This window comes from Oryctolagus cuniculus, chromosome 6 (assembly GCF_964237555.1).
Source record: "Oryctolagus cuniculus chromosome 6, mOryCun1.1, whole genome shotgun sequence".
In the NCBI taxonomy this organism is placed as follows: Eukaryota; Metazoa; Chordata; class Mammalia; order Lagomorpha; family Leporidae; genus Oryctolagus; species Oryctolagus cuniculus.
In genome coordinates, this window is record NC_091437.1 from 34074572 (window position 1) to 34099154 (window position 24583).

At 45.7% G+C, this 24583-nt stretch overlaps 1 pseudogene; it reads right to left on the bottom strand.

The window, feature by feature from the left end:
- Positions 1-702: 702 nt before the first annotated feature.
- LOC100358074 (TOM1-like protein 1 pseudogene) lies at positions 703-2894 on the bottom strand (annotated as a pseudogene).
- Between the last annotated feature and the right edge of the window lie 21689 nt (positions 2895-24583).

Consider the following 24583-nt stretch of genomic DNA (forward strand, 5'->3'; position numbering starts at 1 on the left):
GGCGCTGATTTGAGTCATGGCTGCTCCACTTCCAATCCAGCTCTCTGCTGTGGCCTGGAAAAGCAGTGGGAGATGGCCCAAGTCCTTGGGCCCCTGCATTCTCGTTGGAGACCAGGAAGAAGCTCCTGGCTTCGAATCAGCACAGCTCTGGCTGTTGGGGCCATCTGGGGAGCGAACAAGTGGATGGAAGATTCTATCTCTTGCTCTCTCTCTCTCTGTCTCTCTCTCCACATCTCTAACTCTGCCTTTCAAATAAATAAATACATCTTAAACAATATTCAGATTGTCTTTGTTTTATAGCCATTAACATGTATGCTGAGCTCTGACTGTTGCAGTCATTTTGGGGAGTGACCCAGTGGATGAAAGACCTCTCCCTTTCTGGGTCTACCTCTCTTTGTAACTGTCTTTCAAATAAATAAAATGAATCTTCTTTTCAAAATGCCATTTGTGACACCTGCATTCCATGGAAGAGTTCTTGGTTCCAACTTTCTGCTGATGTGTACCTGGCAAGGTGCAGCAGGTGTTGGTTCCAGCACTTGGGTCACTGTCACCCATGCGGGAGACCAGGATGAATTTCCTAGCTTCCAACTTGGCTGTTGCAGGCATTTGTGATGTGAACCAGAGGATGGGAAATATTTCTCAGCCTCCATCTATTTCGGTGTCTCTTTGCCTTTTTTTTTTTTAAATTTTAATACTAATTTATTTGTCATTGTCATTTATGTAAACAATTTCTATGAATATTTTATAGTAGTCTTTATTTCAAATAGAAATGTTAGAGTAAAAAGAAAAAAGAACATTTAGCTTTATGAAGATTCATACTTAAAGGCCACCAATGTGGAGTCTAGTGACATGTTCAGGACACCTGAAATGTAATTAAACTGCAATCATCAAGGCTTTTACAATTCTAAACCAGAGCAGTATTTATAAAGAAGTGCAAATTGACTTTTACATTCAACTTTAGTTAAATGAAGGCATTTAGCATTCTTCCTGAATAATACATTTAGTTTCTCACACTTCCTGCTTAAATCAATTCAGAATTATTTTGTAGTAAAAATCATCTTCATCTACTCTTAATACAGCCATGTGATTATTTCCTTTGTAAGTCTAAGGCCTGTACAACATAGGACACTGCTATTAAGCTGGTTGGCCTAAGTACTAATGTTTCTTCCTCTGAAGTATCACGTGACTATTTGTTCACAACCAAGTTCCACTGCCGAGTTGTTGTCAGGAACAATAAATGTTGCTCTTCGGTTTAAAGTTCATTACAGCAGAGTAGAGATGATCCACTGTGGCTCTGATGTGTCGGTGGGTCTTATCTTCTAGGCCTCCAAGCTGAACAGGGCCCATCCTTTACAGAGTTGGCACCTCTCTTTTTGGCTAGTGAACTGATAATCCATTTTCACCTCAACAACTACCATGGCTTTGTGTTTCTTTCTGGTGTTGAACATCAATTTCTTCATAAATAGCTTCTGTAGTGACAGCTGGAGCTAAGGGATCCAACTCCATCACCTCATAGTAACTGGGTGTCTGGATATCTTTCTTTGTCATCACTGGATGATTGCTGGGCAAAGATGGTAGCTTCTGGTTTGAGGGTGTTGCTGCAGTGGTCGGTAGACTAACTGGCTGTAGCAATACTGAGTTTGAGTGTTCTGGAAAGTTATCATATGACTTGAGGCGAGGTTTTGGTTGGTCCTTTGGGCAAACGTGGGCATTTCTGTATTTTCAAAGGCTGGCAAATTCACCTCTGGATGAAGACTGGGTTTCAAATTGTTTGTTACTGCAGGATTTACAAAGTTGAGACTTAAGTCTGAAAGCTGAGCGTTCACGGTGTGAGTTCTCCCAGAGGGGCTCCAGGCATCGGGGGACTGGGACTGAGGTCCAGGAGATCACAAGATGGAGCGGAAGGCTCGCTGGTAGTATTGGTGGCTTCCTCCTGGTTTCTATTTTGTTCTAAAATCCTTTGCTGATTTCGAGTAAACCTCTCGTATCCAAGGATGGCGTTATTCAAATCCTCATTCACTTGAATTAGCTCAATAGTTACACCTTCATTTTCCACTACCACAAGTAGATCCATGATTCTCTTGTGCATCTCCCGACTTGTCTTAAGTTTCTGCAGAAGTTCTATGTCTTCTTGATTTTCAGATCCAGGAGTATTCTCCAACAATATGTCGAGCATCACTCTCACATTCATTTTCACCATATCCAATTCACTGTGCAGTTTTCCAATCTGCTCTGGGACTAACGTAATAGTCGTGTTCCTGGGAGCAATTACAGGAGAAAGAGCTGGTGCAGTGGGGACAGATGCTGACGGATGTGATGAAACTGGAGCAGACTCCTGTCGGGCACTTTGAGCCTCTGCATCTGAGGGAGGAAACTGAACACCCTTCTTAAGCAGATCAAGGTACACTTCTTTCACTTCAGTTAGATCCACACCTCCTGGGAAACCCTGTGACCACGTCTTAATGAAATTCAAGATTCGATTCTGAATGTCTAATGGCAAATTGTATCTGGGATTCAGCAGCTTAACTAGACTATCTTTAATGAATTCTTTCTTCACAATCAGAGATTGGAAACTTGGACCACAGTTCTGCATGCACATGTCTATAAGTGACAAGGTAAGTTGGATTTCTTTATGATTGTAGTTTTTGGATATCCTTTTCTTCAAAGCTTTTACTGCATCTTTTGGCCCTTCCTGGGTGGTGTTAATGATGTCACAGATGTGCATGAACTGACCCCAATCTTCAGTTTGGATACCAGCAAATGTAGCCTTTTCTATGAGGTGGCCCACGGAGGTGGCATAAGGATCCCGGTGACTCTTCCCAAACGCCATGGTTAGCCCTTGGAAAGCCCGGCCCAGGAAATCCACCACCACTGCTCGGTGGCTCCCGACTCCACCCTCTTTGCCTTTCAAACAGGCTCACTTGGCTAATCCTCCGCCTGCGGCGCCGGCACCCCGGGTTCTAGTCCCAGTTGGGGTGCTGGTTCTGTCCTGGTTGCTCCTCTTCCAATACAGCTCTCTGCTGTGGCCTGGGAGTGCAGTGGAGGATGGCCCAGGTGCTTGGGCCCTTCACCCTCATGGGAGACCGGGAGGAAGCACCTGGCTCCTGGCTTCGGACCAGTGCAGTGTGCTGGCTGTAGCAGCCATTTGGGGGGTGAACCAACGGAGAAAAGGAAGCCCTTTCTCTCTCTCTCTCTCTCTCTCTCTCTCTCTCACTGTCTAAATCTGCCTGTCCAAAAATTAAAAAAAAAAAAAAAGACATTAGTTAAAGTACTCATGTGCCATATTGGAGTGATTGAGTTTCATTCCTGGCTCCAGCTTCCTGAAAATGGAGCCTCTAGAAGGCAGTGGTAGTGGCTCAGGTAGTTCCCTGCCACCACATGGGAGACCTGAGTGGAGCTGCTGGCTCCTTGCTTTGACTTGGTGTGGCCTTTGCAGGCATTAGAGTGGATCACCTGGAGGATGGGAGTTTGCTCTCTCTCGCTCTCTCTTGCTTGCTCTCTCTCTCTCTGCTCTCTTCTCTCTCCTCTCTCTTTGCTGCTGAAATAATGTTTAGCTTTTTGTAAAAGGTCACCTTAAGAACATTTTTAAAAATTTATTTGAAAGTCAGTTAGAGGGAGAGTGAGAAATAGGGATGGAGAGATCTTCCATCCACTAGTTCACTACCCCAATGGGCACAGGCCAGGGCTGGGCCAGACCAAAGCCAGGAGCCCAGAATCCATCTAGGTCTCCTATGTGAGTACAGAGGCCCACGCACTTGGGCCATCCTCTGTTGCTTTCCCAACACATTATCAGGAAGCTGGATCAAACTGGAGAGGCCAAGGCTCAAACTGAAGCCCATATTGAGATGCTGGCATTGCAGCAGGGAGCTTAACCTGCTGTGCCACAATGCTGGCCCCTAAAAATATCTGGTGCAAAACAGTGTTGAAATCCATGCATAATTTGTTCATAATACTCATTCTCTATGGACTTTGTGAAGATCTCTCTTATAACTCTTTGAACAGCATGTGATATATTTACAGAGTTAATTTTACTAAAGTATATGAACATTTTAACTGTTTTTAGTATACTCATTTCATAGGTAGTGTATAGGTAAATCCAACACAGTTTATTTTAGATTGCTGTGAATTCTAGGGTAGTGAGGTTGGAATGGAAGGTTTATTATTATTTTTTATTGGATACAAGCCATCATTCCATCAATCAACTTCACACTTCCAGGCACCCAGTGCTCCTATATTCATCTTAGTTCCTTGCTTGGGTGTCAGGTATTCTGCCTGGAGCTGGCTAGGGAGGCCTGAATTCAGAATCTTGCTACCTTATAAGGTTGAGAGGGAAGGAAAATTTCAGCCACTTGAAATTGTGATGAGAAAATCTATATACTAACCTATCAAGAGAATGAGAGGGTGGCTGAGAGAGGGAGGAAGCAGCGTGAGCGGGGGACTTGTGATGGATGGGTTAGCACCTGTAAACAAAGATTTGAGCCTGGGGCTCTTCTGGCTGTTGGACATACAGCCCAGATGCTCGATGATTCATTCAATTGCTGTTCAACTTTAGCCCATGTCATTTGTACATTTGATGGGATTTCATGAGACTTTTTGCTGCAGCCCCCTGCCACTATTTGGGGAAATTACATCATAGGATCCAACCTTCTTTCTTGTTCCATTTCTCCAGAGGGCTTAGGAAAAAATAGCTTTTACGTGGTGCAGGGTAAATGGCTACTGTGCGGAGTTCTGCTACAAAATCAGGTCAGCCTCACTGAGCAGAGGGCTCTGCATGCGATGTTCAGAAGGAGATGCCTGTTTGAAGGGATTGCATGATTCTGTTGGTAACAAGCAAGAACGGCTGAGCCTGGCTCTTCCAGGTGACGGAGAGGAACTCTGGCTTGTTGTGGCTCACCTTTCTGTTATGTTGCTCTCCATGGGTGACTAAGAGTATGCGTTACGGAGCAAGAGGATTTAGACTGATGTCCCATGCTTGTTTCTTCCAAGCCATTGCCTTGTACAAGTTAGGAACTTCTGTGAAATGGGAATTACCATATCATCCCATAAGTTTGTTGTGAGGGTATTTAAAGTAGTTAACTGTGCCTGGTATAGCAGAAATCCTGATGAGTGATATTTATGGTAATCCTCAGTGTGTCATCTGTGCCTTGACTACCTCTCTGTTTTGTGGTAGTGTTGGGTGGCTGATCTGTTTTTCTGATCATCTATGATTTCCTTCCTTGCATGGATCACTTTATGGAGCTGTTTTGTTTTGAAAATTCATTACCTTGTGTATTACTTCTCTCTTCTCACTGTGATGCAAGGACAATATGGCAAGCCTTTGTGCATCCACTCAGCTGTGTTCCTTCTGTGAGAGCATAGTGGGCTCTGTGTACACGTTTATTAACTTCAGCATCTGTTGTAGCCATTTGTCTTGCTCCTCCATGATTTCTCCATAAAGAGTTGCTTTGTTTTAGAAAGGAGGATTTAACTGAGATGAAAATGGAAGGTGGCTGTTAGTTTGGATTGGTCTGAGAGAGTCTCGGGTGGGAACTTCTTGAGAAACTGGAATGAAGATATAGGTTATTACTATTTTTAAATACTTATTTATTTGAAAAGCAGAGAGAAAGTGAGATAGAGAGGGAAGTCTTGCATCCTCTGGCTCAGGCCCTAAATGACTGCAATAGCCAGCGCAGGGCCAGGCTGAGCCAGACATGGGTGTCAAAGGCCCAAGTGTCTGAATCATCTGTGTTGCCTTCCCAGGCACATTAGCAGGGAGCTGGGTATGAAGCAGAGCAGCCAGGACTCAAACAGGTGCTCTGATTTGGAATCCTATCATTGCAAACAGTGGTGTAGCCCACTGCACCACAACACCACCCCAGAAGGATGTTTTCAATCTTCAGAGACTGATGTGAATTTATTCATTAGGATTCTAGTTTCAAGGACCAGAAAGTCACCTGAGGAAGCTTAAACAAAAAATAAACATTGTGAAGACTTAGGAATGTGTGTGTATTTAAAGATTGGTTTATTTATTTGAAAGTCAGAATTATATATATATGTGTGTGTGTATATATATATATATAGAGAGAGAGAGAGAGAGAGAGAGAGAGATCGATCGATCTTCGATCTGCTGGTTCAATCTCCAAATGCCTGCAGTGGTCAGGGCTGGTCCAGGCTGAAGCCAGGAGCTTCATTCAGGTTTCCCATGTGGGTTCAGGGGCCCAAGGACTAGGGCTATCTTCTGCTGCTTCCCCAGGCACGTTAACAGGTAGCTGGATTGGAAATGGAGCTGTTGTTACTCGACCTGGTGCCCACATGGGATGCCGGCAGTGTAGAAGGCAGCTTAACCAGGAATCCTTTCACAAATGTCTGTCTCTGCTTTTTCTCTCTCCAGATCTGTTATATCACCTGTGAAATCCTGTGTTTCTAAAACACATGAAGAATGAATTGCAAAAATGAATTATACTCAAATGAGCAAAGACAGCCCTTGTTCTTATTAGATTGCATAGGCGTAAAATGGCTCTGTTAGACTTCTGTGAAGTCTCCTAAGTGCTTGTTAGCTCTCAGTTTCTGTCCTGACATCGCTAGAGACTGGTACCCAGTGGCTTGAAGGAGGATGGCTATAGTTCACTGAGCAACTGTGAATCCTGTCTCCTCAGCTCACAGCTGGAACCCTGCTATAAGACACCAGACCAAAGTGAGCAGCCAGCTTGTAGCCTCTGAGTATAGATGCCAGGTCTTTCATAATCCTCTGGTCTGTTCAGCTGCAGGGGGTAGGTAGGGCAGAGCATGGAAGCGCAGCAGCCAAGGAGTGTCTTGTTTCCTGGGGAAGGGGTGAGCTGAGCAAATACCACAAACAGTGTCCACGCAGGAGGTGTCTGCTATCAGAGATTTCTATTTCTCCTGAAAACACATCAGGAAAAGGCTAGGGATGACTGATGCAGGAACTCCGGCTGGTGACAACATATGTCTGAGGGTCTGCTGGGGAAAAGTCATAGCTGGCTTTATAACTTGTCTCTGATGTCTTTGGGGGGTTCCCATATCATGTACATGTTCTGCCTTTTTTTTTTTAGATGGATTTACTTTTTAATGATTTTTATTTATTTGAAAGGCAAAGTTAGAGATATTCCATCCCCCAGTTCACTCCCCAAAGGGCCACAAAGGTCAGGGTTGTGCCAGGCTGAAGCCAAATCCTGTCCAGGTCTCGGATGTGGGTGTAGGAGCCCAAGTACTTGGGCCATCCTCAGCTGCTTTTCCCAGCACATTAGCAGGGAGCTGGCTCAGAAGTGGAGCATCTGGGACATGAATTGGTGCTCATGTAGGATGCTGGCTTCAGAGGCAGAGGCTTAAATCACTGTGCCACAATGCCAGCCCCCTATGTTCTGCTTGCTATTGCTGTTTCTAGACACCAGTCACTTTTGAGTAAGCAACTTCACAGATTTTTGGTACAAAATCTCAAAGCCAAAAGCATCTCATACAAATATTTTGCATGCTCGTTTTCTATTTCATATCAAGAAGTTGAAATATTCACTTGTAATGTGGTCAGGCAATGTTTCAGATCATTCCAGGGTGATTACGACAACTTCACGGACCACTTGGCACCTATGGGACATGCCCAGAGTGAGTTCTGAGTGGGTTTGTTTGCGCTCTACCTGGTCTACCTTGGGAAAGGTAAAGGGTATAAACTTACATGAACTTAGGCTTCAGTTTCTTCTTATTATTATTTTAAAGATTTATTTGAAAGGCGGAGTTACAGAGGGCCAGAGTCAGAGAGAGAGAGAAAGAGAGAGAGAGAGAGAGAGAGGTAGAAAGTCTTCCATCTGCTGGTTCACTCTTCAAATGGCTGCAGTGGCCAGAGCTGGTCCAATCTGAAGCCAGGAGCTTCTTCCGGGTCTCTGATGTGAGTGCAGGGGCCAAAGAACTTGGGCCATCTTCTGCTTTCCCAAGCATATAAGCAGCGAGCTGGATTGGAATTGGAGTAGCCGGGACTTGAACCTGTGCTCATAGGGATGCCAGCACTGCAGACGGTGGCTTTACCCGCTATGCTATGTTGCTGGCCCCTCAGTTTATTAATGTTGTTTTACTTTCTCAGCTTCTGCTCTTGAAACAGGCTCTGTTTGCAGGCAGATACTCCTCAGACTTTGAACTGGTTTACACAAAGGCAGACTTTCATTTAAGAGACTTTGGCTGATTTAAGTCCTGTTTTCAGAATCCAGAAAGTTCCTGAAATACAGCCATGGAATGGGTGAGAAGTGGGGCTTTGCAGATGAAGGGCTTAACAGAACGGAAATGTCAAGCAGTTGGGTTGGAATGCTGTTTCTGTGTGTTCTTAGGAAAGACCTGGGCCTTTTCTTTTGCTTTCCTCATCTTTGAAATGGACACAATAACTTTTTCTAAGGATTTTTGGCCACTCATTTAAACTAATTTAATGAAAGCTTGCTGATGTCCAAACACTGGGCTACCTTTTAGGATGCAGTAGTGGATAAGGCAGACCTGGGCATTGCCACTCATAGGGCTGTAGGATATTGCAGGAGAGTAATTGTTTACTGACTCTCCAGCACAGGGCCTTGTGTATAATGAGCACTCCAGTGACAACAGTGACAGTGAGGAGTTGTGCTGTGATCAAACCCGAATACCAGAGCCCATATGTAAGATCTTTGATTTGATCCTGTTTTAATCTACCTGAGGTCTGAATCATAGTTATTTAGAGTTCCTAATCTTCCTGACATGTAGTTAGGATTTTGCTTGTGTTTTCAAATACTTTCCTCCTCAATTTTCTTGTCTGTTCATTACATGTAATAAAATGCATTGTTTACTTTTCCTAGAAGCTTTGAAATCAACAAAATTGAAATTAGTAGGGAAGAAGAGATATCTACTTGGAGATAATAGGGGCAGAATTCATCCATTTATTTGTTCATTGGTATTGTATGGACTATTTTTTTTGACATTTGCCACTGAAGACATGAAGGTAAAGTGGGTGCTTTATAGTAGAGATATATATAAATTAATAAATCAGAAAATTAATAAATACAGAAATAATTATGTGGGGGTAGGAACTATCATAGAGGTAGTGGTGGGTGCAGTTCTGAGATGGCCACTGAGATTCCTGACTCCTGGTGAAACCTACCATGCCCCAATAATTTCCTCTTGAGTGTGAGTAGGACCTGTAAATATAACAGGATTTCATTCCTGTAATTGGGGTACAAATCAGCAGACTTTGAGTTCATCAACCAAGAAAAGAATTTATGGATCTGACATAATCAGACAAGCTCTTACAAGGGACTGCCCTTCCTGAGGTCATAAGATAGTCAACTTGTGAGAGGAACTCTTCGGCTGACCTCAAAGACACGGCCTCGTGGGTCTACAGCTGCCAGGGAATGAGTTCTTGGAACAACCATGTTAGTTGGGAAAGAGGACCCCAGCTGTGGGCACCTGGTGAGGCCCTGAGAAGACCCAGCTAACCTGTACCCAGACTCCTGATCCAGGGGAACTGCGAGGTAATACATTTGTGTTGTTTAATTCTACTAAACTTGTGGTAGTTTGTTATGTGATGTAGAAAGCAAACATGGAGGTCCATACAGTTGGCAGACCTCTACTAGACTCAATGGAACTGTGAATCAGTTTGAAACTTCTGGATGCAGTCGAGTTGCAAAATTTATGGAATACAACCTGTTGATAGATTAATGTCCACGGAGAGGTAACCAAGTATGTAGAGGCTCTTTGATGTGTAGTGTAGTTTTATTGTTTTCACTCCATTGATAGCTATTGAGCATAGTTCATATGCTGGGTATTGGGTTGGGTGTGTGTTGGGGGGATACAAAGATGTCTAACTGAAGTGTTGCCTTCAAGAAGCTTGCTCTTTATTGAAGAAGATGGTGATGTTAGTTGACTAGTTGACAGTGATTCCAAAGGAGGATCTAAGCAGTCTTAAAGTAGAGAAATTGAATCAGTCTTGGATGAATTTAGGAAGGCTTTATTTGTTGCATTTGAGCCAGGACTTGAAGGGTGTTCTCATTGATGCCCACTGGTTGCCTTTCTAAGAGCCATTTCCTCCTCCTCCTCTGCTCAAAGAACTTTGGTGTTTGCTTGGGAGTCTGTGCTTTCCCAGTGTGACTCCTATTGACCCTGGTTGATGTAAACCATAGGTTAACTAACTGGACCAAATCCAGTATGCCACTTGTGTTTGTAGATAAAGCTAGTTGGAATGAATCACCCATAGATGTATTTATTGCTTAGGGTGAAGTTTGCACTACTCATGCAGAGTTGAGTGGTTGAGACAGAGCCTGTGTATCCTACCAAATGTAAAATACTTATTTATTACTTGATCCTTTACAGAAGGAGGTTGCTAACCTCTGGTCAAAGTCATAATGGTATTTCCAGTCCTCTAGGAATGGGAATACAGCAAAATTTGGACAAGGGCACAAGACTGTCGCTCCCCGTCTTCGTGGAGGAACGACACAGGACCCTGCGTTGTTCTTTCGTCTGCTCGGCCCTCCCCGGGTTTGCTGCTGGTTCTTCCCGGGTTGGCTACCGTCCCTTCCACCTCCGTGGAAGGGCGGTTCCCCCTAGCCACTTTCCCCACTTCCGCGGGGGAGTGGCACACCGCCGGCCGGCTCTCTCGGGGGCTGCACAGGTGTTCCTTCAGATAGATGTTCCCCTTAGATGTTCCTCGTGCATGTTGTCTTTCTCCTCCTTTATAGTCCTCTTCCACCAATCCCAACTCTGCTGCCCACACGCCGAGTACGCTGCTCTCCCCCAATCAGGAGCAGCTCCTGCAGCTTGTCAAGTTGGTGAGAGGCAGCTGGGTAGAAGCTGTTTCCTCCTCTCCCAGCGCCATCTTGTGGGAGAGCAGATGCATAGAATAAGTCTTAATTTCAGTAACTTAGTCTAGTCCGAGTTGCTCCCCACAAAGACGAGGAACTTTTCCTATTGACCATAAGAGGTTCTCAGCTGGCTTCTGGCTTTTCCTACTGGATATATTTTTGACTGGATGTAGTATCTTGAAGCAACTTTGTGACCATAAAGAGAATTGGCCTGAGATCAGAATGTGTGCTGAGGATGTCAGACTGGTACATCAAAAAGAACTTTTGTTCTGGATGGTGTCTTTAAGATGCCAAATTAACCACTCCTGGAGCCGTCCTGCCTCTAGACTTTTTTCCCCCATGGTGTAATCCATTTTCAGTGTTGTTTAAGCCAGTTGAATTAAGGTTTTCTTACTTGTAGTCAGCATCAATCTGACTCCGATTTCATTGACTATAGTAAGTGGGGAAGGAGAGAATGATGTGCCAGGTTGGGTAAACCATCCTGGCAAAGTCGTCAGGCAGTGACAAGGCTGCTAGGAGTTGCATATGCTCCCCCAGGGCAGATAGTGGGATAAAGACAACGTGGGGAAGGTGGTCTGGGATCAGATTGTAGAAGGGCTGGAATGTGAGACTGAAGATTTTTGGGAACTTACAAACAATGATGTATCAGTGGATATTTTGAGAAAGAAAATAACCATGTGCAACTCCCTGTTTCAGGAAAATAACTTAGAGACTATAAAGAAGGAATTAGGGCACTGCTCAGTAGAGGTTATTGAAGATGGATTTCTCTGACTTCTCTAAAAATCACTAGCCTAGAGCAAGACTTCTGTCACTAGCCAAAATGAAATCCCTAAAATAACAGCACCTGTATTATCTGGGAACTGGTTAGAAATCTGAATTCTCAGGACCCACCCCAAACTAGTGAACCAGAAACTCTGGGGATAAGAATAAGCAACACTTTTTTTTTTTTTACAAAGAATAGAGGTATGAAATATATTTATTTCCAAGATGCATATATATATGTTTATATATATAAGAAGATATATATTTCTAAGATGTATGTGTCTTTATATCTATACATATAAAAATATATATTTCTAAGAGATATTTATCTACATAAAAGAAACATATTTCTAAGATATATATTTATATATATTCATATATATATGATATATATTCATATATGATATATATGAATATAATATATATTATATATGAATATATATTTATATATAAATATATATAACACATATTTAAATATTGAATATATATATTTTAACAAGCCCTCTAGGTAACTCTTGATGTATGCTGAAGTTAGAGAACCACTGCTCTCAACAGTTCATAGCTATGGAGTTCCTGGGGAGTCCTTGTTTAACAAAGGGATCATATCTGTGTCTATTCATTTGAAAGGAAGCTGTATGAAGAATATTACTAGCAATAAGCAAATGATATTTAAAAAAAACAGTATCAAAGTTGTTGGCTCATTTACATTCTGAATTCAAAAGCCCTCCTGCATGCGTATAGAACAAATCAAGTTAATTATGCAATTGTTTTTCCTACTGTAGATTAAGGACATTGCATATATCAGTGCCACTGTACATTTTAAAGTCTATTAATTTTATCACTTCCTGGTTTAAAGGAGAAACTTGCTCTTCACAGTCTCTGCTGACCTCATTCATGCAAATAACACTTACTGAGCATCTTTCTAGAAACTCATTTGCTAAAGATAAAAGGAACATAGAATGCTCTCCAGTTTTTTTGCTGTCAGCTACAATATATGAGGTTGAAATGGAACAGAGCCTCACAGGAACAGAGAGCTGAGAATGTATAGCTCTTTGGGTAAATTTCTTTGTCAACAAGCATTTGCTAAGAGAATATTTATAATGCTCACTAGTGTTCCTGAATTTCGTTGACCTAAAGAGGGACAGACAGAGAAGTTTCATTTCATATGGTGAGTTCAGTTGGTCGATAGAAGTTGTTTGGAGTCCTTTTTTTTTTTTTTTTTTTTTTTTTTTTTTTTTTGGAAAAGTGCATCTGAAACCTTGTGTGGGATCAGTGGGAGAAAATGCTTTGTTTGGTGATGTCTGTGATGGGTACAGAAATGGGGGCAGTTAGTTAATTATCATTCTTGCCTTGATTGGCTTGTTTTAAGTCATCTCTGAACTGTCCAGGTCCTCTGCTCTAAACCTGGCATTAGCAATGAGTCAGGCATATTCAGGGTACAAGGTTAGGGGTTTGGAAAGAATACTGTACCTTAAGAAAACATTTGGAGAGTTTGCCATTAGAAAAAGGGCAGAGGGGCTGGCATTGTGGCGCAGTGAGTTAGGCTACCAGTCGTGAGTCCAGCATCAGATGCAGGAATGCCGGTTTGCGTCTGAGCTGCTGTGCTTCCAGTTCAGCTCCCTGGGGATGTGCCTTGAAGACAATGGATAATGGCCCGAGGACTTGAGCCCTTACTGCTCATGAGGGAGATTCAGATGGAGTTTCTGGCTCCTGGTTTTGGTCTGGCCCAGCCCAGATGGTTGTGGCCATCTGGGAAGTGAACCAGTGAATGGATGATCTCTCTCTGTCAGTGTAACAGGAACTCCCTCTCTCTCCATCACCCTGCCTTTCAAATACTAAATCTTTTTTTTTTTTTTTTAAAGAAGGCAGAACTGTGGGTAGTAAAAACAAATATTGGCTGTATAATGTTGGTTTTGGTGCATTTTCCAATTTAGTGAGCTCAATGAATGTTGAATGAAAATACTGAATCAACATACTCCAGTGATGTACCCAGGGAGATGTGTATGACGGAGGCGTCTCCACATGCACCTCTTACCCAGACCCTGTTCTTCCCCGGGATTGTCAAGCAGACAGCCGTGGGATGTGTGGGAATGAGGAAGAGTACAGAAAGGAAGGGAAGTGTCCACCTGCCAGCTCCAGGCCCGGTTCTTTTTCGCTAAGGGCTGCTGGGGTCTCTAACTTTGCTTCATCCTGTTCCATATTTAGTGCTTCCTTGCCCTGTTCAGCTGCAAACAGAGGCCGAACAGTATTTTGCTGATGACTGACAGTCTTCATCTGGAGCACTCTGTGTGTGTGTGGGGTGTGCTGCACTGGTCCTTCCAGGGCTCCTGACGCACGTCGGGGCTTTTTCCCTTGATGCTCAAACTCATGCTGTCGGGGTGTTTGAGTCCTTCTGGTAACCTTGAAGGAAAAGCTTTTTAGTATGATATGTGATACACAGAAAATTCTGTAGAAGTATTGCAGAGCTCAGTGAATTACAGGGGGAGGCCTTTGGTAAGCTGGTGGTGTGTGAGCCTCTCAGAAGTCCTGCAGTGCCTCACTGGTCTACTCATTTCTTTTCCCTAAATTACCTTTGTCTTTAGTTCAGTAGTAACCACTTCCTCACTCCTCCGTGTAGTTTTACCATGTAAGTATGCATCCATTAAACACTGTAGTTCAGTTTGGTTTCTTTGTGAACTTTATGTAATTGTACTAATTGACAGTTTCTAGAATTGTAATAATTTATATCCTTTTCTGTGAGTGGTGCCTGCTCTGTGTGCTCCTTAACCTGGTGCTCCCCAGGACCCTCCCCATGGCTAACACATTGCCACCCTACAGCCTCCTGGGTAATCCCCTCCACACAGGCCACTCTGCCCTGCTGACTCAATGCCATCACATCCCGTGACAGACCTTTTTATCTTGATGCCCACTGGAGAGCTCTCTCTGCCTGCCTGCTCTGCTGGCATCTCAAACTCAGTAAGTCCAAAATTGGACTCCTCCTCGCTGTCCTCGCCTCCTCCTGGAACCTGCTTCTCTCTTTACTCTCCATGTCTCTTCATGCCGTTGCTTGTCATCTTAGCCATCAAAGCAGACATCTGTATTCGCTCCCCGTTCTTACTTGGTTCTTGGTTCTCATCAAATCAGTCTTTTTTTTTTTTTTTTTTTTTTTGACAGGCAGAGTGGACAGTGAAAGAGAGAGACAGAGAGAAAGGTCTTCCTTTTGCTGTTGGTTCACCCCCCAATGGCTGCCTCGGCCAGCGCGCTGCCATGCTGATCTGAAGGCAGGAGCCAGGTACTTCTCCTGGTCTCCCATGGGGTGCAGGGCCCAAGCACTTGGGCCATCCTCCACTGCACTCCCGGGCCACAGCAGAGAGCTGGCCTGGAAGAGGGGCAACCAGGACAGAATCCGGCTCCCCGACCTGGACCAGAACCCAGTGTGCCAGCGCTGCAGGTGGAGGATTAGCCTAGTGAGCTGCGGCGCCGGCCTCAAATCAGTCTTACATGGATTTTACCTCTCCAGTTTCCCCCATCTTGAGTTCAGGTCCTTCGCCTCGCTCTCCTGGAGCACTTGACCATCTCCCCAAGGAGGCTTGCCGCCTTCCATCTTGTCTCCTTCAAATGTATCATTTACACAGCTGCCTGAGTGATCCTCAAAACCCAATTCCGGCTGTGTCAGTTCTCCCGTTCAGCTCTCGAGCAGCCCTCCACAGCTGCTGCACGACGCTGAGCTCTCTAAATGGCTCTCTGCTCTCTGGGCCCTGCTGTCTCACCAGCACCCGAGCCAGCCGTGGCCACGAGTGTTCCCTATCACTAAAACCAAACTGCTGGATTACTCGGAGGTCGGCGGTGCTTGTGAGCCTTGTGCCTTTCCTCATGTTTGTTCTCACCGGCTTTGCTCCTGTGAGATTCAGAACCTGACCTTCATCTTCTCCAAGGCATGGGATGTTCTGCATCTCTGCTATGGCACTGAATGTATTTTATTGAAATTATCAATTTGGAGTGACATTTCTTACCAGACTCTGTATATGCTTTTTGTTTTTTAAAAGATTTATTTATTTATTTGAGAGGCAGATTTACAGGGGGAGAGAGAGAGAGGTCTTCCATCCACTGGTTGACTCCTCAACTGACTACAATGGCCAGAGTTGAGCTGGTTCAAAGCCAGGAGCGAGGAGCTTCTTCTGGGTCTCCTATGTGGGTGCAGGGGCCCAAGAGCTTGGGCTATCTTCCACTGCTTTCCCAGGATATTAGCAGAGAGCTGGATGCGAAGAGGGGCCGCCAGGACATGAACCGGTGCCCATGTGGGATGCTGGCACCATGGGCGGAGGATTGACCTGCTAAGCCACAGCACTGGTCCTGTAGATATGCTTTTAAAAGATTTATTTACTTTATTTATTTGAAAGGCAGAATGTCAAAGATAGGGGAAGAGAGAAGGGACCAGGGGTGGGGGATTGTCTTCCACATGCTGGTTCACTCCCCAGATGGCTTCAGCAGGCCAAAGCCAGGAGCCAGGAACTCCATCTGGGTATCTTACATGGATGTCGGGGTCCCAATCATTTGGGCCCTCATTTGCTGCCTCCACAGGCACATTATCAGGAAGCTGGACTAGACATAGAGAAGCCAGGGCCGTTGCTGTGGTGTAATGCCGGCATCCCATATGGGTGCCAGTTCGAGTCCTAGCTACTCCAATTCCAATCCAGCTCTCTGCTATGGCCTGGGAAAGAAGTGGAAGATGGTGCAAGTCTTTGGGCTCCTGCACCCATGTGGGAGACCCAGAGGAAGCTCCTGGCTTCAGATCGGTGCAGCTCTGGCCATTGCAGCCATTTGGGGAGTGAACCAGCCAATGGAAGATCCCCCCCGCCCCCATCTCTGTCTCTGTCTCTGCCTCCTTGTAACTCTGACTTTCAAGTAAATAAATCTTAGAAAAAGAAGTAGAGAAGCCAGGACCTCAGCTGGGACTCCTGAATTGGATGCCAGTGTCACACACAGTGGCTTAACCTGCTGTGCTTCGTATCTGGTCCCCCGAATATACTTTTTGAGGGCAGGAAGTGGGCCTTGCTGATGACCTCTATAGCTTTGTGATACATACCCAGGTGTGGAATAATTGGGAAAGTAATACATAGGAATGTGACACAATGGATAGCATTTAATCTTGTGAGTGGATAGATGCTGTAAGACTTCCTGTGTGAACCTGGGACAGTGTGGAGGTTAGTGAGTTGATGTACTAGGCATTTCTCCCAGTTCCACTTGCACAACTGTATTTGTACCCCAGACAGAAATGCTGAATTTTCTTTAAGTAGGCGTTAAAATGTCTCATCAAGAACTTTGACCAAAGTTTGAGTTGACACACTGGTTTTAAGTAGATGGGAAAACAACAGAAAACAGTAAGGATGAAATAAAACTGATTGGCCGGCGCCGCGGCTCACTAGGCTAATCCTCCGCCTAGCGGCGCCGGCACACCGGGTTCTAGTCCCGGTTGGGGCGCCGGATTCTGTCCCGGTTGCCCCTCTTCCAGGCCAGCTCTCTGCTGTGGCCAGGGAGTGCAGTGGAGGATGGCCCAGGTGCTTGGGCCCTGCACCCCATGGGAGACCAGGAAAAAGCACCTGGCTCCTGGCTCCTGCCATCGGATCAGCGCGGTGCGCCAGCCGCGGCGGCCATTGGAGGGTGAACCAACGGCAAAAGGAAGACCTTTCTCTCTGTCTCTCTCTCTCACTGTCCACTCTGCCTGTCAAAAAAAAAAAAAAAAAAAAAAAAAAAAAAGAAATAAAACTGATAAACTGATTGACAGGTTAGAAAGGCTTAGTTTCTGTCCTGGCCTTGGTGTAACCTTGGAAGGTTGGCAGCATCTTTTGATCATGAAAATTGGTAAGTTGACTTAAGGCATTTGGATCTGGCTAAAAAGCCTATGAGAGTATTTCAGGCATGGAAAGCCAAGGCACTCTGGCAAAGATGACCTAAATGAAAAATCTCTGTGAGTGAGATCCCAGTGGAAAGAAGGGGGCATCAAAGAAGGAGGTACCTTTCTCTGAAGGGAGGAGAGAACTTCCACTTTGATTATAGTCTTGTCTAAATAAGGTTGGAGTTTGTAGACTCAAGAGGCTTCCATAGCCTTGGCAGCTCATGCCAAGAGCCTTGGGTGATTACTGACGTCATAAATAAGAATGTCAGTTGTTAAATCAACAACAGGAGTCACTGGGCACTTGCTCCCCATGTAGAACCTCTGTCTTTAATAAGTTGTACTATGCAAATTAACGGTAACACTAGTACTCCAGCAGTACTTTATACTTTGTGTTTCTGTGTGGGTGCAAACTGTTGAAATCTTTACTTAATATGCAGTTGATCTTCTGTATATAAAGATAATTAAAAATGAATCTTAATGAAGAATGGAATGGGAGAAGGAGTAGGAGATAGGGATGGTTTGCGAGTGGGAGGGTGGTTATGGGGGGAAGAACTGCTATAATCCAAAAGTTGTACTTTGAAAATTTATATTTATTAAATAAAAGTTTTCTATAAAAAAAGAAAACGGTTAAGTTGAAATGCCTCTAAAAGCAGTAATTACTCAGTTACTACTCATCGATGGGACAGTCCCATAATTATGAGCCGGTAGAAATGGAGGCTGTTGCAGTCCTGGGGGGAGTCACAGGATCCTATTCTTAACCAAGCCAGTGGAGTTTGACTTTGTAGGTGGATCTCTGGTTCTGCTGTAGAGTACAGTAACGAATTTAGAAGCTGTGTAAGCAGCTGGAAGCATTCTCCCTTCTCGTGGGAAGCATGGTGAATTCAGAGGCCCTTCTCGGTTAGCAGGGGTTGAGGCTGTGCGTACGTGTGAGTGTGTGATGTTAGGAGTTTGTTTCATGCTAGAGAACAAGGAAGAGTTGTAATCCACTTTCCTGCTGAGCTCCCTCGAGTCTCCCTCAGCCTACCCTGCAACTCATCGGGGACTGGTGGTGTTGGTTAACCATCCCTGTGCGAGTCCCAGTGAAGTTGGGTGGAGCCGTGGATCATTTCCACGACAGGACATTCCGCTCTGAGCTGTCCTCGTGTCCCACGATGGACACTGTATCAGTTTCTGTGACATCTGTCACGTCATCAGTGAATATACTCGCCTTTGCCTTTGCCTGGCTTCCTTCATCAAGAAGCATCACAAGCCGAACCGATGAATCTTTCTGCTTTTTGGCAAAGAAAATGCAAAACAAGAGGTGTCTCCTTCTTGTTGAGAGAGTGAAAAACGGAGCCACTTTTGAATACACCAGTGAAGTGAGAAAACAGCCCTGGCACCCCAGCCCCTGCCTGCACGTAGGCCGAGGCGCCATTCCACAGTGTGTTTAATGGCAGCGTTGTGTCAGCCAGTGTGTAACGTGACTGACTCCACTTGCCTGCGTGGAGAGATAGATCACGTTTAGCATGCAATTGTAACGGCTGCTGTGCTCTCGGATGAATCCAGGCTGCCTGTTCACAAGGCACCTGCATTTGGAATTGGAAACCGATAGCCTAGATGAAATATGACTTTCAATTATGCCACGGTCACAGAAGCTGCAATCAGAAAGCCACATGGGGGAGGGGGAAGCCAAGTGTTTTTATTGGGGTGACTTGGCATGTAGAATAAAATCCGGCACCCAACCCCACACGTCCCCTCTCACCCTATCTTTATTCCCTCCGATTTATTGCTGTCCTTCTCTTCTCTCCTCGTCTGTGGACACCCTGGCAAATGGAAATGCCAATCTTCTCCCAGCCCTGTCTGGCTACATTAGCCATGTTCTCAGCTCCCAGGGATTTCTTTGGGGAACTGGCTCGCCCTCCCCTAAGAACATCCAGGGAAAGGTTTGTCTCACCTCCTGCTTCCAAGTGGGAGGGTTGAGAATAATAGCTCTTGTCATTTCCCTCATCCTCGTTACAGAGTATATTTAGTGCTGCAGCCGGGACGTGGGGTAATATCTTGGATGTGATAATGTTGCTCCCTGCGTCGGTGAACATGGTATTGATTGGAAGCTGTCAACCTTGCTGCATGCTTTGCAGGGTCCCAGAAGGCTCACCACTGTGGGCGGTAATGCATCAGGCAGGGACACGTGTGCTCTGTTAACTAACGCGGTAATCTCAGCTCAGTTGCTTGCTCTTAATGCATCTCACTGGCTCTCTGTCTCGCTCTCTGTCTTGCTCACTCTTGCTTGCTCTCCCTCCTTCTCTCCTTTTTAATTCCCTCACTCTTCTGAGCAGCTCCCTGATATACTGGGTTCTCCTTAACCCAAACGCTCCATTGGGCACACTCACCTTGTAAGCTTCCTGAGGGCAAGGGCTGGGCCCAACCTCTTCACTCCCTTATTTGTTGATTCAATCAACAGGCATTTGTTGAGCACCTACTATGAACCCGACCCTGCTCTACGCTCTGGGGACCTAAGAGTGGCCTAAACAATGCCTCAGCCCCTGTGGAATTTGGGGTGGTTGGAAAAGGCCCCTCTGAAGAGGTGAGACTTGAGCTGAGTTTACCAATATAGCCCCTTGACCAGGGCGATCCTTGTAACTATTTGCTAAGTTGTGGAAACCATGGTTTCTCAGCCAAGTGGCTCCTGGGCTTGCTGTGAATGAACTTCACTAGGGCAGGCGTGTTCTTATGTTTGAGATCTGCACTTACTGTCTGTCCACCTTGTCATCTCTGAGTCCTCTTGATTGGCTCTCCTGCTTTGTACAAGCCAGTTACACTGGAGTATTATAAATTCCTTCAGTGCACCACATGCTCTTTGGGCCTCAGTGTCGTATCCTGACACCTGCAATACATTTTCCGTTCTCTTCTTCTGGATAAGCCGTTTCCTACTTTTAGCTTTGACCCTAGGGATCACCTCCACCAGGAAGCCCCTGGTCTGGGTGTGGTGGTGTCTCGTTATTCTCCCGGCACCTGACATGCCCTCCATAGTGTATGTCGTGTGGCTCTGGCACTAGCAGAGCCAGAGCAGTAAACATGGAATGAGTACTCAGTGTGGGCCTCGCACCCTACGAAGAACTTTGCTTCAAATCAATCAAAAGTCACCCAGCCACTTTATGAGACAGGTGTCATTTGAATCCTTATTTTATAAGAAAACTGAGGCTCAGAGAGGGTAGATCATTTGTGTAATGTTGCACGGTGTCTAAGTGATAAAACTCAGATTTCAACCCAGGCTGGCAGGTGGGCTCAGTTCCCTCCTGCGTGGGGTTCTTAAGCAAGCTACTCAGCTTGCCACCACTGCTGTGAGCTTGTCTGTGCCCCTCAGTAGAATGGAAGTGGTACGAAGGCAGAGATTGTCACTACTAGTTCCGCAGACCCCCGTGGCCCAGGGTATGGCAGGCAGCATACGATCAATCACTTAGCACTTAGTAAGCGAATGAATGAATGAAATTGACCCAACTGAGTGACAGTTCCGTGTGCCCAAATCGTAGTTTTCCTTTGGCTAGTGAGGCAGCCCCTCTCCCTTTTACTCCAGGCCCTCTGGGGTCCTCTGTGGCCCCCTGAAAGACTGCATTGCTCTTGTGGGAAGGCAGCACGACACTGCCAGCCACTGCAAAACTTGTTATCGGTCCCTATGCACAAACCCAGAGGCCAGAAGGTTGAGCTGGGAGAGACACCTCTTCACTCCCACTCAAACCAAATACATCAGCCACAGTGATTGCGGTGGCCGCGGGCAGTGCTGAGAGAGGCACACGAGAAGGGCCTCTGTGACGTCTGTCCATCTGTGGAAACCAGGATGGACTTCTCAGGGTACATGGCAAGGGTGGCGAGGCTACCAGTGGATTTCCGTCTGTCTCGGCAGTAGCTAAGCCCCTGTTTGTGGCCTGACAGGGGCCGTTCAATGTTCTGGCAGCCTGCGAGGCATGAGTCTGCAAAGATGGCCAATCGCTTGGGCTCTGCCACTGCCAATCTGACCAGTGGGGCACAAAAGATGGAGACAGGGGCACCATTAATCGGTAATAATGAGCTCAGGGTCGGGAGTTAGAGACCTCTGGAAGCCACTTGACTTCAGCCTCTTCTTTGGTGACAGAGCAAATGTGTACCCTGTCCAGCTGTCAGGCAAGATTTGGTCACAGGGAGATGGTGTGGGGGCTGAGAATTCTCCCTAGTGAAGATAAACGGGCCAAGGTAGCCATGCACTGCTGATCCCTGGCTGGAAGAAGCACAGGCAGTGGAACGGGACAGAGCTGGGTAAAACTTGTGACCATGTCCCTTAACCCTCTGAGTCTGTGTCTCAAACGGAAGCGTGGAGTGACACAACTACTCGGCAGGCACTTAGAATGAGCTTTAACAGCGAAGCCAATGCCTGCCACAGAAGTGCAGTAAATACTGGTTTCCGTTTCCCTTTGCTCTTCCAGTGTATTTTGCCGTGCTTGGACATGGGGCTTAATAAATATTTGTTATTGGATGAATAAAGGAAACTCATCTACCTGTAGCAGACTGGAAACGTGTCCTGATAGAACGAGAGCAGCATTACCGTACTCGTCGCTTCAGTTCCCTGCACGGCTCCTTCTGTCTGCGGGAGCGCTGCATCGCGCCTTGAGTGACTGGCCCTGAAACTCGGCTTCCGTGGCACTTACTCGGAGACATCTGTTCATTTCACTCACTGATTACCCTTTTCCTTCTGTGTACTGTGTCTGCACTTTGTACAAACCTCGTAGTCTTCTCAATACATTGACAAAGAATGCACTGCTCCTGGGGCAGTGGCTTACTCATCTCAGGAAGTCCAGTCCCTTGCCTAGGACCTGGGTGCCTGACACATCCCAGGCAATCAGCGGATCTTTAATGCTCATGAATGCATGGCTCATCCTGGGGTCTTGCTTTCTGGTCGCTCTCTAGGAGTGTCTACACAATGTGAGATGGGGATAGTGAATGAGAACTTGAACCTTACCAGCTGGCTCCATCACTTGCGAGCTGTGTAAATTTAGTCATCTCTGTTTCCTTAGCTGTAATATGCAAAGAATACCAGCCCAGTCAGGCTCTGCCTAATGAGAGTTCCTTCACAGTGGACAGCCTATTTAAGAGTGGTCGCAGAAGATGAGAATGGAGATGAAAGATCGCTGCCGACTAGTGACCTCGCGTGTGTTGTGAGGTTGCATTCCTCTTGTGTCTGTGGAGACGCTCTCGTTTAGGCATGCTTTAAGGGGACAGGCGTTTGGTGTGGGGTTGGCTTTCTGCTGAGCCATACCTTAGACTGGAGTGCGTGGTTTCAGTCTTGGCTACTCTGCTGTCAATGTGGCTTTCTGCAGATGTGCACGTGGGAGGGTCAGGAGATAGCTCAGGAACTAGGCTCCCTGGCACCCACCTGGGAGACCCGCATTGAGTTCTGGGATCCTGGCCTAGTCTTGGCAGTTGTGGGTATTTGGTGAATGGATCAGTGAGTGGAAAAATCCCTGTGTGTTTCTTTGCATTTCAAATAAAAATGAAAATATATAAAATTGTGAAAACACAATGAAGTACTAAAAATAGATATTTTGATGTACAATGCAAGGGTACTCCAAAATGTTCCTGCAAATGGAGTTCAAAGATGTTTATATGGGTGCAAAAATTTTTTTAAGTCCATGTACAAAAGAGGTTCAAAAATGAACAGAAATTGGGCTTGGCATTGTTGTATAGAGAGAAAAACTGCTGCCTGCAGTTTTGGCATTTCACACAGGTGCTGGTTCAAGTTTTGGCTACTCACCTTCCTGTCCAGCTCTCTGCTATGGCCTGGGAAAGCAGCAGAAGATGGCCCAAGTGCTTGGGCCCCTGCATTCACAGGGGAGACACACAAGAGGCTTCTGATCAGCCCTGCTATGGCCGTTGTGGCCATTTGGGGAGTGAAACAGTGGATGGAAGACCATTCTGCTTCTCCCTGTCTCTGTAATTTTACCTCTCAAATAAATAAATTGTAAACAAATCAAATTGTATATTATGAAAAAACTGCATGCAGTTTTTTTGTATGCAGTTAAACCTTTGAATTCCATTTTTCTGGGAAGCTTTTTTTTTTAAGATTTTTATTTATTTAAGAGGCAGAGTTATAGACAGTTAGGGGGAGAGACAGAGAAAGGTCTTCTGTCTGCTGGTTCACTCCCCAAATGGCCGCAACAGCCGGAGCTGTGCCGATCTGAAGCCAGGAGGCAGGCGCTTCCTCTGGATCTCCCACATGGGTGCAGGGGTCCAAGGACTTGGGCCATCTTCTACTTCTACTTCTTTCCCAGGCCACAGCAGAGAGGTGGATTGGAAGAGGAGCAGCTGGGACTAGAACCGGCATGCATATGGGATGCCAGAGCTGCAGGCGGAGGATTAACCTACTGCGCTGTGGTGCCGGCCCCAGGAAGCTTTTTTTTTTTAAAGGTTTATTTATATGAAAGGCAGGGTGACAGAGAAAAGGAGATAGAGACACTAAGCGATCTTCTATCCACTGGTTGTCTCCAAATGGCTGCCAGGGCCAGGACTGGGCCAGGCTGTAGCCGGGAGTTCAGAATTCCATCTGGGTCTCCCATGTGGGTAGCAGGGGCCACGCAGTTGGACCAAACTCCGCTGCTTTCCCAGACACGTTAGCAGGAAGCTACATTGGAACTGGAGCTGCAGTGTGAGATGCCAGCATCGCAGGTGGCGGCTTAACCCATTGCGTCATAATGGTTGTGCCTCTGTGAAGTTTTTGAAGTACCCTTGCACATACCGTTGTGTGAGGTTGCCTACAGCACTGGATATGGTAATATGCTGCACAGGTTTGTAGCATGTAGCCTAGAAGGGTGTAAGTCTTGGATAAGGACACTGTGTGGGGTTCCCACAGTGATGCGGTTGCATAGTGATGAACTTTTCAGACCATATGCCCATCATACATGAAATTGTTCTGTTTCCAGAGTTCTGGGGGTATAAATGATCTGTTATGTATGAGGTCTGTGGTCCAAACCCTTGTCCATAGTAAGTGCTCAGTATTGTCAGTTTGTATGGTATGTTGGAGCCAGGACTTTAACAACTTCGGTTTAGACTTACATCCTGGAGCTAGAGATCTGGTCCCATCTCTTATTGGCTACGTGCCCTTGACTGGGTTGTCAACTTTTGTTCCTTGTTTGCAAAATGG